This window comes from Lissotriton helveticus, chromosome 5_1 (assembly GCF_964261635.1).
Source record: "Lissotriton helveticus chromosome 5_1, aLisHel1.1, whole genome shotgun sequence".
NCBI classification, from domain to species: Eukaryota; Metazoa; Chordata; class Amphibia; order Caudata; family Salamandridae; genus Lissotriton; species Lissotriton helveticus.
In genome coordinates, this window is record NC_136065.1 from 1,426,704,433 (window position 1) to 1,426,722,413 (window position 17,981).

The 17,981-nt window shown below is 42.6% G+C and overlaps 1 protein-coding gene across 3 annotated transcripts in view; it reads right to left on the reverse strand.

Annotated features, from left to right (window-relative positions):
* The window catches only part of MAGI3 (membrane associated guanylate kinase, WW and PDZ domain containing 3), a 1,411,302-nt gene that overhangs the window by 1,276,154 nt on the left and 117,167 nt on the right, over positions 1-17,981 (reverse strand). The gene's annotated exons all lie outside the window — the stretch shown is intronic.

Here is a 17,981-nt window from a genome sequence, read left to right on the forward strand (position 1 = left end):
TGGAACAGGTATAGAGGTGACATTTGTAACCCGCCAAGTCGTCATGTTGTTTCAGACACTCTGGACACTCCATGAGTCAATCATGTATTAATTGTGACTTACTTTGCCTAGTGTTTATGGTCTCTGTGGAGGAAGTAGTAGCCTGCTTGTAACTGATTTGTTGTGATTTGGTCAAACTGCTAATAAAAAGAAATGTTAAAAAAAAAAAAAAAAGATTCTTCCTCCTCCTCAGTAGAGCCGGCAGTTCCCACTGCAGCGGTTTGGTTTCGTTCTTTCAGTCAGTTTGGGGAGGTTTTCCGCTTACAAGCCAATCTTCTTACTTTTCCGGACTAAGCCCTCCTAGAGTACATTTTCTACTCCTCCAATGTCCTATCTCTGGTCCCTTCATCTGCACTGTTGTACAAAGCCCTTTGCAGAAGAAAAGTGAACTTTAATACCTGGCTCACAAAGGCAGCTCACATTCAGAAACAGTGGCACAGGACCTACATCAACAGGCCACCCATATTCAAAGTTGCACTCAAACATTTGAGGCGATCCCACAAGTACATCTCATCTCACTGTAGGTGTTATTCAGCTTCATAGCGACCAACTCTTCAGAAGTTGCACGCAGTCAGGTTTGGGTATGGCAAGGAACCCATAATGCCCATTGACTATAAGCATCAGACTCATACAGTTGCCAAGCAATGAGTTGCTTTTGCTGGTTTCAAATGGCTTTACTACGTCTGAGAAAAAATGGTAGAAAGGCAGAGAGAGCATCTTTTGTCAACGTTTTTTTGCAGTTGCCTTACCCTTCTCTCCATAATCCTGATCAGATGGACACTCTCTCACGTGAAAGGCTGTCCTACTGGACGTTTATTGCTCCTTAAAGGTGTTGCATTTAAGCGTATAGGAATCCGGACAACACCTGGTTTATAAAGGCAGAAGCGGTGAGAGTGAATGGGAAATAACATACAAATTGTATGCGGGCCCACGACACAGATCATCTTCACAGTAAAACATACATAGTGAACAGAAACTGTGAAACCAGAATGTATTTGTACCTCTGGCTTTCTATTCAACAGAGTTCAAATGGTAGAGCCATAAAACATATTGTACGTACACACACTGTCCTTAAAGATTCAAATATTATAACTCACACTTTTTAGTTAGGAAAAACTCATCTTTAAAAATGTGAATCTTTTAAATTAATTTACTAGGGCTAAAAATGGTTACATGTGTAGGGTTTTTTATTTTGCATTACTAAAACCTAGAAGGGCTTTTGTTCGATTCCTTCTTCTCTGCCTGTTCCTTCCTGTGACGGCTTTCGTACTCTTTCCATCAACCAATCCAGGCCACATTACGCTTGGTGAGCCCTACTGCATCTTTGGGGATTCGGACATAATTGCTTGCCAGGATGCTGGCTGGCACACGTTGGAGCATAGCCTTTACCACCTTGCTATACCATTTAAGTAGTGGAGTGGTGTGGCTCACTGGTTAGGGGCGGCAGACCCGGAAGCAGAGGACGGCCGGGGACCAGGGTTCTATTCCCGACGCGGCAGGGTCGAGGACCAGGATCAGCGAACTCGATAATTCTCGCCTCGGTGCCTACTCTAACCAGGGATCACACTCAGCAACTCTGGGCATTAGCTTGCCTCATCTCCACAACAGCCCCCCACATACGCCGGGGATGCCTGGTTTCACCTTGGAGATACCCAGTATGGACCATCTCACAGGGAAAGCCAGGACGGGTTCCCCAGCGGTCTACAGCGCAGAGATACTCCTTCGGGAGTCGATTCTAGCGCTTTAGAAACCCACAATTAATTAATTAATTAAACGTAGGAGGATGTCCTCTTCGTGCGGAGTGTTCTACAGCATTAACACATGCTGGCCGCTGTCTGTGAGCCTTTTCTTTTTTCAAGATTTTTGTCACAATTTCGCCTGTTTCCTGCAACTGCCAATGTTATACTTCTTATACGACTTGTCCACCCAACATTCAACTGCTGCCTGTGGCTCTTAACCTATGAAGCTTCCTTCCAGAGGGATTTAGTTGGTTTTCTGAGTTTCTCGATTAAAATTCACATAAATTCCATTGTCACTTTTTCCATTTTGCAACGAGATGCAATGAATGAGTATTCGTTTCCTCAGAAGAGCAAACTTCCAGAGTACGAGGATCTGCTCCCCCAAAAACTTGATGAACTGTGACAACCCCTTCAAAAAAAAATCTAAAAATTGCTGAGCAGAAGCCTTTAATAGTAATTCTTAGCTAAACACGTGTTGTACACCACATCGTTATCCTTTTTTTGGTGGCCAAAAGCAAGAAGAAAAATTAAATACAATGTACGAACTAAGACATGTTCAGTTTGTGATGTCTGAACGTTTTTATTAAAGTAGTACTGTAGAAAAGTTAGAAATATTTGAAAAAGCGCGTAAAATATACATCAGAATTCACTAAAATGATGAATATCAATACATCACTAACAACAAAATTGCTAAAAACAAGCATGAATAGTATTAAATGTGTAAGAAAGCAGCATGCAAGTCTCAACAACGAAAAATGTAAAGGTCAACATACATACTTTCTACATGTGGACGGTGCTACATATTGTGGAGAGTTCTACAAAATATATATGCTAGCCGACAAGAAATGTAACATTACTCTATTCAAGTTCAAGGTCTGTGATCGACTGAAAGAAGAGCAAAAATAATATAGGTGCCATTACATATATTCCTGCTCACTAAAAAGGGAAACAGCCATGGCATAAAAATCCCTACTGTCTCCCTAACTGACAGATGGGGAGTGACAAAGAGTCAGAGGGCAAAAGGTGAGAGAATAGTACTACACAAGGAAGAGAAATAGGTCTGGACAACAGTTACATTAAAAAAAAATCCTCAAACATGTAGAAATAGGTACATCACGCTGCTCGCGCTGCGATTTAGCACCAGGAGCTCGTTCAGCTCTATAAAAAAAAAATAATAATAATGATCAGCCGGCGTGCTAAAGAGCACTGCTTCTTGAGTTGATTTTGCTTTCACTCAAATAGATTTTCTACTTGAGCAACAGCTTTCTTACAGCGAAAAATCCGACCGCCTGCGTTGGAGAAATCTCTCTGGGTGCCGTCCTAGTGACTAAAATCGCACTAGGGGATGCTAAATCTAGCTCGCCAACTTACTGTTTTTTTAACACACACAAGAAAAAAATCTGCCACTCAGCAGTTGGCAGACTTTGGTCGGAACTCCGCATTACAAGCGTAACACGGAGCAGCCAAATTAACGACGGCAGCCTTTACTATATCGCCCACCCCTAATTAAGAAACTATAGATACATTTACAATTAGTAGCTTGAATGTGGGTTTAGATATTAGCCAAGTTTCAAGTACTTGGCATAATCGATAAATATGGAATTAAGCCCATAAACTAGCTGAAAATATAAAACCATGATTAAATGGGCTTAAAAAGGGGAACCGAGGTATTCGAGGATAGAGGATGGAACAACCTCCCTCCATAGTGGAAAGCAAGTTTATACCCTTCATTAAGAATACCAAACCACCATAAAGTACAAGGAAATAGTCCAGATTCAAACCACAGTACAAATGTGGCAAAACGTTTTTCTAAACCCGTACAAATTAGCAACTGTTAATCAGTGAATTATGTAAATGATTTTAAAAACCTGCTCAACAAATGATCGCATGTACACAGGAACACGTTGCAATAAGTGAGACACATAATTAAGAAGATACCTTAATAGCAATTATACTGTAGACTATTATGCAGCTATCCCACAAAGATTGTGCTTATGTTATGTATACCTGTACAAATGTTAAACTGAATATCTTTTTTTTTTTTTTTTTTTAAATATGCCAGTTAGGAGTCGCTGATGCTGGTTGCTAATGCTTAAGCATTGACAAAAATAAAGTCAAAATGATTGGGCCCCACACAACGATGTGCACCATGTGCCACCAAAAATGCAATTTGTAATTTTCAATTTACTGTTCCACTATGGTAAATTCCAATTGTTTAGCAGTAAATTATAAAACAAAAGGTGAGCAAAAGTGCATTATACAGAAATCAGCTGTCTAGTTGCACATTACAGTTGCCAGCCACTCTCAAAAACAAAAAATGATTACAAAAAAATTGAATGGGGAGGGCCGGAAGTCCAACAGAGAAGCGGGGTGGCTAAGCAACACAATGGTGTGCAGCAATGGACAAGGAAGTAATGAGACATTTGGGAGGAAATGCAACATTGAGAGCAGGGGGACAGGGGTGTGAGGGGCATAAGCAACACGGAGGGTGGGGGGAGAAGAGAAAGAGAGAGAGAGAGAAAGAGAGAGAAAGAGAGAGAGAAAGAGAGAGAGAAAGAGAGAGAGAGAGAGAGAGAGAGAGAGAGAGAGAGAGAGAGAGAGAGAGAGAGAGAAAGATAAAGAGAAAGGGAAAGAGACAAAGATATATATATATATATATATATATATATATATATATATATATAATGTAGTATAAATCTTTATTCGGTAAAATTGATCACCATAAAAGACAACAATATACATTTTAAAATACATTCCATCAAAATTATACTAGCAACAACAAGGGTTGACCATACTTAAAATACGACTGAGCACTATCATAAATAATAAAACCACGGACAGAAAATACTCCAGGCACTCAGAATTAGCAGCTTCAAATAACTCCACTCTGGGTAGGTAGAGGCCTTGCAATCATTCCCAGAGATCTTGATCTAATAATCCAGGCACTACCTAAAAACTTTGCCACCCCGCATATCAATGGGGTAGATGATAGATCCGATGTAATCACTCGTAAGGCCGAGCGATGGCACCTCATCCCCAAACCTTTACATACTGGTTTCAACCAGTTTTTCCGCGCCACTTTATACGCGGGGCAGGCAAAAAGAAGATGGGCCACGGACTCTTTAGGGGCCGCACAGCCAGGACAAGATCGCAAGGGGCCGCCCTGGTTGGACCATTTTGAAGTAAATTCGTGTACCGGGAGGGTACCGTACCTTAATTTTAAAAAGAGGGCCCTGTCTAGAGGCTTGGTTATCAAGTCAAGGAAGGGTTCAAGTTTCCTTACACACTTACACTCCAAAAAAGACTCTGTAAGTGAACCCCCTGTTATACCACGTGATGCTTCGGCCTGAACCCAATCCCAATATAGTTTCTTGATCACCATTTTGGGCGGGGGCGCTTGAGACTCCCAAATATCTCTCAAACCCAATTGGGAGACCAATAGCCTCAAATTTTTCAACCAGCCAATTTTACACCCAGAGTCTAGTAAAATTAGCTCGTCCAGTACTTCAGCATATTTGGCCAACTCCTTAGTCCTTCTCAGGCGGACCCAAAAAAGCAATGGTCGCAGCCTCACTATATCCTTTAGGGCACGTCTACCAAGGTCTAACCGCAAGGGGATCAGCGGGGTGGAAACAGGGAGTGCCACCACATCTCTCAAAAACTTATTTTCTGCTAAAGTTAGCTCATTAACATTGTCGAACCCCCATAATTCGGAGCCGTACAATGCAGCCGGGAGTATCTGGCCATCATAGATGGCCATTACCGGGGACACTGGTTTACTAATTGATGCCCGGTACTCTCGTAAGATCACCCCCGACACTCTTTTGTGGCCCAATAGCATTTTCGCTAAGTGATCCTTCCAGGTCATTCGGCTATTTATCCGGACCCCTAAATAGTCGAATGCCTCGACCAACTCCAAGGGAGTCCCATTAAGCAGAAAATAGTTTTTAAAATTTTTGGCGGGGGAAAAGGCCATCAATTTGGTTTTGGTGGTGTTGATGGTTAGGCCTCTCTCTGTACAAAAGGAGGAGAAACGCTGCAGGAGTTTGTGCAGGCCTATCGGGGATTTAGCTATCAGTAAGGTATATATATATAAATAAAAGAAGAATGCCTAAGCTTCGGTGGAGGAACTAACACAACAAGAGGAAGGAGAGATATCAAATAAAAAGCCAATCAGCTAGACACGAAAGACTACCAATCAGGAGAAATGTACTGACCAAAAGTCCAGTTTAACTATTGGAATTTTACACAATAGGCCTTCTGACAACAGACAGTTAAAGCGGTAATGTCTGTGTTTAAGATCAAAAATTCGTTTTTACAGAGAAGTAAGAATTAGGTGAGCTGTTTGTTCTCCTTTTGTCCATAAGATAGTTTAGATCGACCATAAAGAAGTGGGTTAGAGTCAGGCAAAATTGTATAAATGTTGCAGGACGAGGCACTTTGCACATGTTATCGATATACAAGGCAAAAATCCTGCCTACATTGCGTATGCCTATGAAGTGATGGATATGTGGCATGGACCTTCTTCGATATTGTTGAGAGGCGTATTTGGTGTCAAATCTGTCATTTGAACTCCCTGGCCTCCCCATCTGCTCTTCGGCTTGAATTTGGGTTGCCCTCTACAGTTGTGATTGCTATGGCAGCAGTTTTGAGGTGGGGGAACAGTTTGCTAGGAAGTGAAATGGGGTCTATCCGAGCTGCAGAAAGGCACAAAATCTACACTGAGAAAGAAGTGCACTTTATTCCTCCTACACAAAAGCAATGGAAATGTACGAAATTGTTCAGAATGAGGATTCCCTATTTCCAAAACCTTTTCTAAAAAGTTAAATTAAAAAATCCTTATATATAGTGAGCAGGAAAGGGGATATTTTACTTAGTACATAGTATATGAGGAATACGAGTGTAACAGAAGGTACCATTTGTTAAGAAAAACAACCCTACCTCATATGGAATCTTCCACATTGTGTTTAAAGAATTAGCTTGCTTTTAAGGCTAAATCGTCTTCCTTTACGGGAGATTACAGGAATTTGTGAAGGTATTCTGAGGGATGAGAGGTCCTGTGATCTTTGTCTCAAACATGTTGAAGATCTAAATCACATGGCTTTTGTATGTCCATGTCTTCTTTCTGCACATCGCCACTTTGAGTCAGATCTTTTTGAAATACACCATTATCTCAGCAGCTGTGGCTCGTCAATGTTTATTTATTCCCCTGACTGAAATGGCTTGTGGAAACATTTTCACCTTTTTAAAATGTTATTTAAATGTGTTATAATTTTGCATGTATACTGGCACTTTGCACTTTATAATGGATTTGCAATGAATCTCAAACTCTACCATGCAGTCATACGCTTTATTTGCACTCTTTATGCTGTGATCTACATTGCTTGTGTGTTGTGTATATTTACACTATTGAGTGGATTGAACTGTATATTCCATTTCTGCAGTCATATGTTTCAAATAGCACTTTTTATGCTGGACACCCTATTAGATCGTTTTGTGTATTTGCACATTTTAGGTCTCTAGCATTTTATTATGAAGTGTATTGTCCGGTGCATGTGATTCATGTGTTATACGTTCTACCCTTGTTTTATATATGCTATAATTTTTTATGGGAATGCATATGTGTATGTTTGTGACTTCGTACTTAATTATTAAGGCTTCAACCACTATGGCTTCACTCTTAAATTTCCATCCTATCCATTTGGAGGGCTCACTGGTGGCCATACGAGGCCTCAAATTAGGATCTCCATCTGATCCTTGCCCTCCAAACCTGTTAGCGATGGGGGCTGCCACCATTAACCCACTGGTTAACAGGGTGCTCAATGTGTCATTGTCCTCAGCAACAGTTCTGGTATCATGGAAGCAGGCAAACAGGCTGCCCCTGTTCGAAAAGCCCTCAGTGGATCCCTTTGAGCAATCAAACTATAGACCAATCTCTTCACTGCCAGCACTGTCTAAGGCGCTGGAAAATCTAAGTATCTCGAAACTAATGATTTGCTCCATCCTAGCCAGTCTGGCTTAAGGCCAAACTTCAGTACTGAGACAGCAGTGACTGAAGTCACTTAACATATCAGGGGTATCTTGGAAGCGGGAGGGATGCCTTTCTGATTATGTTAGACCGGTCAGCGTCTTTCGATACAGTACCTCACTCTAGGCTCCTAGCACACCTCCAATCTATAGGGATAAGTGGATTGGTCCTGAACTAGATAGCTGCTTTTTTGAAGACACAGGGTGGAAATTATGGGTCCCCTCTATTCCCCCAAGAACAAGCGAACTGGCAGTCGGAGTGCCGCAGGGCTCTGCACTGAGCCCCACATGAACACGTACCTCGCCCCTTTAGTGCAGTTGGCAGAGGCCTCGGGGGCTAAGATGAACTGTTCATATGTGGGAAGGGTGAAACGAATGCTGGAGAGTCCATTGAAACCTGCCTTTCTTCTGTTTTTCACTGGATGACCACCCACCAACTAAAATGTAACGCAGGCAAAGCCAAAATACTACTCTTTGGTTCCAATACCCCTGACATATGGCAGACTCTGTGCCCAAAGACGCCCCATGCCCAGGTCCTGAGGGGGGAATAGTTAAGAACGTGTGTATTACATTGGACAACTCTCTTAGATTAGGTCTGTGACTGGGACATGTTTTGGGCTACTGCGAACATTAAAAATGTTTTTACATTTTCTTTTTTTGTCTGCAAGAAAGGTGATCATCTAGGCACTTATAACATCTAGGCTGGATTATGGAAATGCCCTATATCTGGGACTGCTTAACAAGCTTCAAGTGGTCCAGAATACATCAGCCAAGATTCTGCTTAGCCTGCGCCTGTGGCCAAGAACGCATGAGTCTCTGCACTTGCAGGGCCTTTATTGGCTTACGATAAAGAAGATTCAGAACAGGATTGTCTGGGCAAGATTTGTATGCTATACTTTTTGTGAAAAAATTCCAATCATACATTGGTTCCTTTGTGTTGCTTTTTTAATGATGTATTCACTATCCATGATAGTGAGTGAGCGAACAGCCAACACGTGTTTCACCCCTTTACATGGCCATCCGGCCTGGGGCTTCCTCAGGGCAGTTGAAGAGGTATATTTTCTGGGTAAGCACGTCTTTTAGGGTAAATCCTTTGGATTCTCTGTGTCACGGCGTAATGCCTGCTCGGGTCGCTGCATTCATTCAACTGACCACGCTTTGAATTCTGACCAATCTCCAGAACAGTAGGTCTAAGGCTGGCCACCAAAACTATTCATTCACTCACTAGACTCTTTGTTTTCGGAATTCCAGTAGGATAAATGAGCTTGCTCCAAAAATGTTTTGGCAAACGCTTTTTGGCAGCAACCATTTCCAGGCATCAGCAAACAGAATCACTATCAACACCAACTCATATGAACCCTGACATAAGAGTCTTACCTGTGTCTCGACATTTTTTTTGTCCAAAGTTTTTTTTATTGGTTTTACATAAATGCTTTACAAACAAAAGTGAGAACTAAGAGAATCATACAACATGGTTATTACACTTAACGTTCGCAAGAAGAGTAAACGTCATATTGTAGTTGTCACATGTCTTCTCCCCAAGGCTAGACCCTCTGCCATGCCTCACTTCACAAACGGTACTCAAGATGAAGCACATAGTTCACCAAAGTCCTACCTGAAATTTTCCTCAACTTTTTGTATAAAAGCCACTCCTGACACTCCTCTAAAGCCAATAATATTTTTACATTCTAGTGCATTTCTTTTCTGTCATTCAACCACTGAGCATCACTCCATCATAACGCCGCAAGGTCGGATTACTCATCGGCATCAATTCCATCCTTGTGATTTGGTGACCTCGAGAACCAATGGGCTATGCTATCCTTGTCCCCAGAACACGCTCCAATTACATTGCATAAAGTACAGCCAAACCAATCTAGTCTCGCTGTTGACTTATTTCCATCATCATGGGCCACAACATAAGACGCTTGTGATCTGTCTGTAACAACAGTGTACCTCACTGGTCGAGTCTGAAGTGTGTCTGCAAAGTTCACTGCACAGACTAGCAATTCTTTCTTTGCCACTGAATATCTCCTCGTAGACACTCCGGTACCTGAAGCAAATGCAATATTTGAGTCATGACCACCATGAAGGTGGGTATGTGATGCCTCCAATCCAAATGCACTGGACTCTCCTGTTAACACATCAACTCGCCTCAAAGAGGGCGTCAGCACTACTTAGACTTCATTCTGTGGAAAGCATTTTGTTGTCTACTCTTTTCTTCAGCAGTTTAAGTATAGCCTACATTTTATCTGCAAAATGTTCCTCAGACTTAAAAAATGTATAACAAATCCTGTACAACGAAAGAAGGAGTTTTTGCAGCAATTCACAAATGAGAATGATTAGCTTTAGTAGTAGTAGTTGTCGTCTCTATTCGGTTTAATAAACTGTAAAAGTACACAACATTTTAATAAATAAACCATAAATGTACACAACATGTAATGAAACAGTAAACATACATTAACACAATAGCTTAATTAAGAACACATTTGCAATCAATAAAGGTCCTTGCCATAATTATTGACCCCTAAAAGTGTCCTACTATAATTGAGAAGTAAAATACTATTAATAGTGCAATATTCAATACAAAGTGAAGCTCAGTGCAGGAGAAGCGTCATCATCAGGTAACTCATAACAGCATTAATCAAGATCGAGGTCAAGGGTAGCTCATTCACTCTGGATAGTTATAATGCTGAATACACAGAAATTGAGAAGGATTAGTTCTTATCCTACATTTGCTAAAATGAAGACGAAAATATTAGACTACATCGCGAGAACATTTATATTTGGAAGGTTTTTATTTAACAGCTTAGTGCAGCAACCTTTTACCCACATCCAGACAACGATAGCCTGAGCAGCATCATGTGATATTGGCATAAAGTAAACGCCATAATATTAGAAAGGCAACGAGAGCTGGTGATGATGAGGTGTGGATCAACCAGAACACAGCATTAAGAAACACAGGTCCTGCAGTTACTTGCAGTGGCGGCACCATTCTTTGTCAGAACTACTGGGGAAACCACTTCAAATGATTCAATATTCCGTGCTTGTCAAACATTCTCTTCATTTCAGGTCCAAAAGATTTCAGCACCCCTTGCAATTTGTTTTACAAGGACCACCTTCCGCCACAAAGACTTTGTTGGTATAATCTTTTTTTAAAATAAACAATTCATTAGCAAAAATACAAAATATGATAAAAAAGAAATTGCTGCATCAAGTAAGGACACTCTTGAAGATAAAACAATACATCATAACTTTCAGTATGGCCTAAACAGACATCAGCCCACTGTACTAAACATGCTGCCTGAAACATTGCCCTTCAGTTTTACTAAACGCAAATATACAGAAATTCAAGAACAGATAATATTCCACAAAGCCAGGACAAATGGGATGAACACACCTGAGCATCCCAATACAGTATCAGGCAACTTACAACTACGTTCTTAAAACATATGCTTCTAACTCACAAGATGCTTCTGTGTCTTGTATTTATCTTCAGGACCTGGTTCGCCAGAACCCTAATTAGCCACAAATTAATGTAACGCAGGACCCGGGGTGCATCCCTCCATAACCACATAGTGGCATTAAATATGGAGGTTTTTCCCTTCACTAATGTCTAGCTACTAACGTCAAGGCTTCAGAGTTATTATCCCGCCCAAAAATCCTAATGTACTACAACTATGAAACATATGACGCACGGCATTCACCCTCTTCCAATCATCCTAAAATGCCCTAATGTACTACAGCCATGAAACTCGACTCAATGCACCCTTCGATCTGAACACTCAGCAGTCAGTGCTGTCTGAATTGCACAGCAGATGAAGTTAATGCAGTTCATTGCTGACCAACCGATGACGGTGAAATCATTTATAACAAATTAAAATTCCAATTTACTATGAAAAATAGTACTACAATTTTGAGACCATGCCTGCACGGATATTTCAGGACTCAAGTTCATAGAACAGTTAATTCATACATTTTACGGCACTACTATGTTTCCTAACTTTCCAATTAACCGCTGCAGACAAAAAATACCTGTTATTCGCTATTATATAACAGTATGTGCATATTACTGACAGCAGAGTTCCATTATTTATGCTGGTTAGTGTTGGTTCATGTGTGACAATGTAGCTTTAGGAAGTGTGTATGATGTATAAAGTCCGGGAGGTGGGGGGTGAGACTCTGTAGACTGGGACCTAAGATCACCTATGTCCTGGTGCTGTCCTTTTGAAAGCTGAATAAGTACATTACCTCTATATGTTATCTGTTCAAGCGGCGACCCCGATAGTGGTTCTATTTTAATGGTGTGAAGAATCTGGCAGGCGGCCACAGCACCGTTGATACCAGGTGGTGCACTGACCGGGCCTTGACACCATTGCAGAAGACGCAGAGTAATTGAGGGGGCAAAGAGTAGCGCTGCCGGCAACGACTGCAGTGTCCTTGCATACAAGGAACCACCACTGTGTAAAGACTGATGAGGTAGCTCATTGTGCGCGTGCAGGGTGGGTCGAGTCATCTGCTAAGTCTACAGGCTCCAGCACAAGCGCACCATCACCACATGCATGCAGGAGGCTGGAGACATCTACTGGTCACTGGATTGAAGGAGGTAAGAAGACCAATAAATAAAAAAAGGGAAAGTGCAAAACTACTGAAGTCCAAAACTAGGTCTAAGAAATGGAAAGTTTCTCAATTTTAGACCAGAGTAACAGAACATCAAATCGCTCTTTGTACATAATAAAACCCCTAGAAGGGGAAAAGCAAGGTTGGATGCCCTTGGCCAGGCTTAGACAAGATTTCGTACATGCCTCAAATCCGTACCACTTACAAACTGCATCAACACCGGTGCTCCTCTGTAAACTGCCTTGGTGTTTGCACGCGATTTTGAGCCATGGCAGGTCTATAGACCTGACTGTCAACCCTGGCTCAGCTACAGTTAATTGATTATCAGACGATATCGTTTCGGAGCCCCCAATTCCATCTTATAGTTTGCCTGGTGCCTCTACTGATCGATGAACACATGTACATTTTCCATTTGTTATTCATCATAATTGAAACACGAGCAGATGTTTGTGTAGCCGCACATCCGACAGCTGCTTAAGTGGCTCAAGGTACTAATACATCCGCTGTGGCAAACGCTGCTCTCTGATGCACAGAGATTAGCATCAAAGCTGATGAGTCAGACTGTGGAATAAAAAGACACTTCCCAGAAAACCAATATAAACCAAAGTGGTTTAATGTGGGGAAGGCTGCGCTCACGCCTAATCCAGCCACATTACTTGCAATGTGAGGTAAAAAAAAAAACACAGGCATGTAGAAAGGTGAAGCTGCACTAGGAAAAGTAAGGGGCAGCAGGCAACTTGAATAATACTCAAGGTCATGGACTTGTGGGTTACACTAATAGAATCAGCCACATTTAACACACGTTTTTCTAATATGAAATAGCACTCTTAAAATATACAAATCACTACAAGCATCTCTTCTGTTGGCTATAAAAATACAGAAGCTGTTTAAGAATGCACAGGAGCATGTATCACTTACATACAGAATGATTTAAAACATCATGCCTGGGAACCTAGGCACTTTAAGAAACAAATTGGAGGAGGAGTTAGGAACAGTAGAAGACAGACTGGGAGGCCAGCCTGATGCATCCCAGGGAGGTGGTGATAAGGGCACGCCTACAACTAATCCAATACAGATTCTCCACCGGGTATACTACGACAAGGACAGACTCCTCAGAATAGGGAGGACAGATAACCGAAGATGCCTGAGATGCCGCCATGAAAGATTGGATTTCTACCACACGATATTGGGCTATACCACCATACGTATCTATTGGGAGGGGATCGTATAGCAGGTGCTACAGGTCACTCTTCCCCTAGAACCGAAATATATCCTTCTAGGAATTCACAGTGAGGTGGATATCCCAAGACCCCAACTACTATTTAGTGCCTTAGGCCCAGTGGTCGCCAAAAGGGAGATAGCAAGACATTGGGGGACACAAGATGTACCGAAATTACATAAATGGAAGACAGGATGGGTGGCAGAAAGAGTAACCCGCAAGAGTGGAGGATGCCCCCGGAAGTTCCATAGGCTGTGGGGTAGACGGATGCGACCCAATCGGTTGGACTCACTAAACACGTCCACACAGAACATACACAGGACAGAATAATAGATAGACCTGTTGCCTGGAAGGAAAAAGGGATGCACCAGAGACCGCAATCTAGAGAGAGGAAACACACCCCTGAGATAACTAATCAGTGTTCATGTACAGCAAAAAGCTGAAATGGTTATAAATGTTGCTTTCCATTACAAAAAATGATATAAAAACAATAAAAATATTTCACAAAAAACAAAAGCATGCAGAAGAGAAAGTCTCTCAAACTTGATTTACGCACCCCGATACACAACGCTCTTGCAGAAAAATTAAGTAAAACAGCACTGAGGGAGACTGAAGAGTCTCAGGCAACTTCAATATTCCCACAGCAATACGTGAAGAAAAGTAAATATTGGCAAATTCATCTAGGCTCACAAAGCGTATAGAAACCAAAGTCTGGCCACTACTACAGCGGAACCATCGCACCAACCAGTGAGGGACATGCCCTCACCCGACTGGTTTACCACAGAAGCCCAAATGCAGCTCTCACCAAGAAGCACACTCAAACCCTCCACTGGATTATAAAGAATAGATGCAAGGTCATATCTTAGGGAAATATATTTAGGCAGCTATGCAACCTGCACAATTCCTTATTGGGGGGAGCTATCTCCAGTATCTGTCACTCCAACGTGTCATGGCGCTATAAGCAGCAAAGCAGCCTATCACGAATCACAACAAAATAGGAGCAACACAGGATAGTGAAAGCCAAAGAGCACAGTTGTACAACACAGCTTTGTCCCCTCCCTTCGAAGTGTAAATAAAAATAGCCTGCAATTCAAGAAAGAACTCGACGGACACTACATTGATCATGAAATCTTCCACTAGAATTGTGCCAAATGAGTTTTGGGGTTTGACTGCAGAGTCAGCACCCCAACTGACCAGTGAACAAACTAACTAACCGTTCTTTCCCAAATCAGCCTCTTGGTCCACCTGAAACAGTTGCCCAATTGCCTCATTTGTCAATACCAACTTCATGACTTGGATGTCTCGACAAATCTGCGGAACATGAAACGAAGCGCGTACTGATCCGTGGCAAACTGCAGGGATCCAGTAAAGGGATATCAGATTCACTGCATTATTCCAAAGGATCAAACCCTGGTGAAAGTCCATAAAACGTGCTGCAGACAACTCCAAGTTTCTTAATGAATTTCTAAGCTGAAATAGGAGAATTAGAGGCTGATTTAGAGTTTACAGTTGGAATTCATGTCCGCAATGTGGAGTATCTACAACCACTGTCACAGTGGCTGTGAAAATCTGCTGCATTTTATAGCTTTCTGAAAAAATCAGGAATGATTTTCCTCCAATGAAAGAGATGCCCTTTTTTGGGGTGCGGGTTTTCAGAAATTCCACAACGACCAAAGTTCAATATTGTTATTTCCACAACCTCCAATGAAGACTGGACAGGTCAATATGAGGGGTACATAAGTATCTGCATATATTGGCTCCCTATTATTCTGGGGAGGTTCCTTAGCATTTTAGGGATATAATACCACTTTTTGATGATCATTCTCCTTCCTTTTCACATCGTCTTCTAGTGTGCTAACAAGTATGATGGAGGTTTAACCACTACCATCTTGGTTTAAAGATAAGATTGCACCTTGGCGGACAGATGGTGGAGCCAGAGGTATTTATGTCCACATAACATCGATCACGTAAAGAACTGTTAATGAAGTGGCTAAGGTGCCAGAGCATCAGATGAAATTATGTTTTGTGTCAGATCCTCTCTTACCACCCTCCTCTAATCAGACCTCTGATGTTTATCAGGACACCATCCATCCATTTACCATTTATTTTTGCTGGATCTGGGGAATAAGCTAATAATTGAGTTTTTTTCTCAATCTAAAAACCTTACTGCTTGTGCTACTGAAGGAGTCCTTAAGGCAGGGGTCATCAAACTGGGGGGGCCTCAAGTGATCCGGGTGGGTGGGGTGTGGCGGGGGGGGGGTGCAAAGCTCTGGCCAAACAAAGCATTATGCTGATCGCAGTGCTTTGGTATAAGCGGTGGGGAATAATTAGCGGCAGTAAGCACCCTGCCATGGGCCATCACTAGTTTCTTTTGTCATTTATATCCTAGCTGGGAGAAATGGTAACAGAATTTAACTGCAATGTTTAAATATGTTTCGATTTATTTAAACACAAGACATATTTAAACATTGCCAGTTTAATAGAATAATTATGAAAAATCCGAGGGGGGCCCAAAGAATTTTATTTCTTTACTGGGGGTGCGCAGCATTAACATATTTGAAGACCACTGCTTCAAGGGTCAAAATTGAAAAGGTTCTATAAAAAGTTTGTGAACCAGTCTTAATTCTGTCCTCTCACCAGGACTGAGGGATAAGGACCCCCTTCTGTGGTAAGGTACGAAATTACTTTCCATTTTAGATACAAGCCCCATACATTTCATAGGGTAATAAACTGGTGGAGGAGTGTCCGTGCTGAATTCAAAATGATGTCTCCTGAAACAGTTGCAACTATATTGAGGAAAGGATAAAGACAGACAAGTCCATGCCTTAGATTTTCTAGCAGGAAAAAGGATGAACAAAAGAAAGCAGCAGCTCCTTCCCTATATCCTCCGATAGGTATCAAATGTTTCTCATAATAAGCACAAATAATAAGACCATTCATCATACATGTCTGAGGTGTGTGATACAAAGCACTCGGGCCGTATTACACAAAGCGCACCTGGGGTGCAACAGGCACTTGCGCCCACTTTGCACGCCCCCAGGGCACTTTGGTATTACAGAAGGGGACACTAACACTTGCGCGGCACCTTCTGTAATAGCGATAGCGCTGGCGCACAGAAAGCACCAGCGCTATTTTCAGAGGGCGTTCCCTCATTTGCATGGGGGCATGCCCCATGCAAATGAGGGAATACCTTTGCCTCTGCGCCGTATTACAGACACCGGTGCAGAAGCAAAGAAGCTGTCAGGAGGCGCACTGACAGTGCGCACATGAAAGGTGGCTTTGGACTGGGTAAGCGTGGTCTGCTTAATTCAGACACTCTGTTCATCACCACCCCCTTTTCTGAATCGTTTTTGGCCACTATAGGTGTGGCAGGGTATACTCAGACATGAGTCCCTTGCTCACTGCTCCATCAGGATTCAAGCAAGCCGGGCCGACGAGGCTGAAATGCCAGAAACCGGTCCCCGGTAGCTTGTCTCCTTTCTGGTGAAGAATTGGCTTGGTAGTTTGGTCTGCCCTGGTCCCATGATGCACTGGGCCAGGGACAGACTAATTTGCATATAGCCAGGTTCTGAGCTGGGATGGGGCAGTGAGCTAAATAACGGTGATGGATCAAGCCCTGATCTTTGGACTGGGTAAGAGTGGTCTGCTTAATTCAGACACTCTGTTCATCACCACCCCCTTTTCTGAATCATTTTTGGCCACTATAGGTGTGGCAGGGTATACTCAGACATGAGTCCCTTGCTCACTGCTCCATCAGGATTCAAGCAAGCCGGGCCGACGAGGCTGAAATGCCAGAAACCGGTCCCCGGTAGCTTGTCTCCTTTCTTGGTGAAGAATTGGCTTGGTAGTTTGGTCTGCCCTGTTCCCATGATGCACTGGGCCAGGGACAGACTAATTTGCATATAGCCAGGTTCTGAGCTGGGATGGGGCAGTGAGCTAAATAACGGTGATGGATCAAGCCCTGATCTTTGGACTGGGTAAGAGTGGTCTGCTTAATTCAGACACTCTGTTCATCACCACCCCCTTTTCTGAACAGACACTTGCGCGGCACCTTCTGTAATAGCGATAGCGCTGGCGCACAGAAAGCACCAGCGCTATTTTCAGAGGGCGTTCCCTCATTTGCATGGGGGCATGCCCCATGCAAATGAGGGAATACCTTTGCCTCTGCGCCGTATTACAGACACCGGTGCAGAAGCAAAGAAGCTGTCAGGAGGCGCACTGACAGTGCGCACATGAAAGGTGGCACATTGTCAGTGCCTTCCATGAGATCAGCCCTCTGGAGAAGGGAAAGGGGGTCCTTTTGACCCCCCACTCGACATCCCCTTTAAAATTGCAGGGGG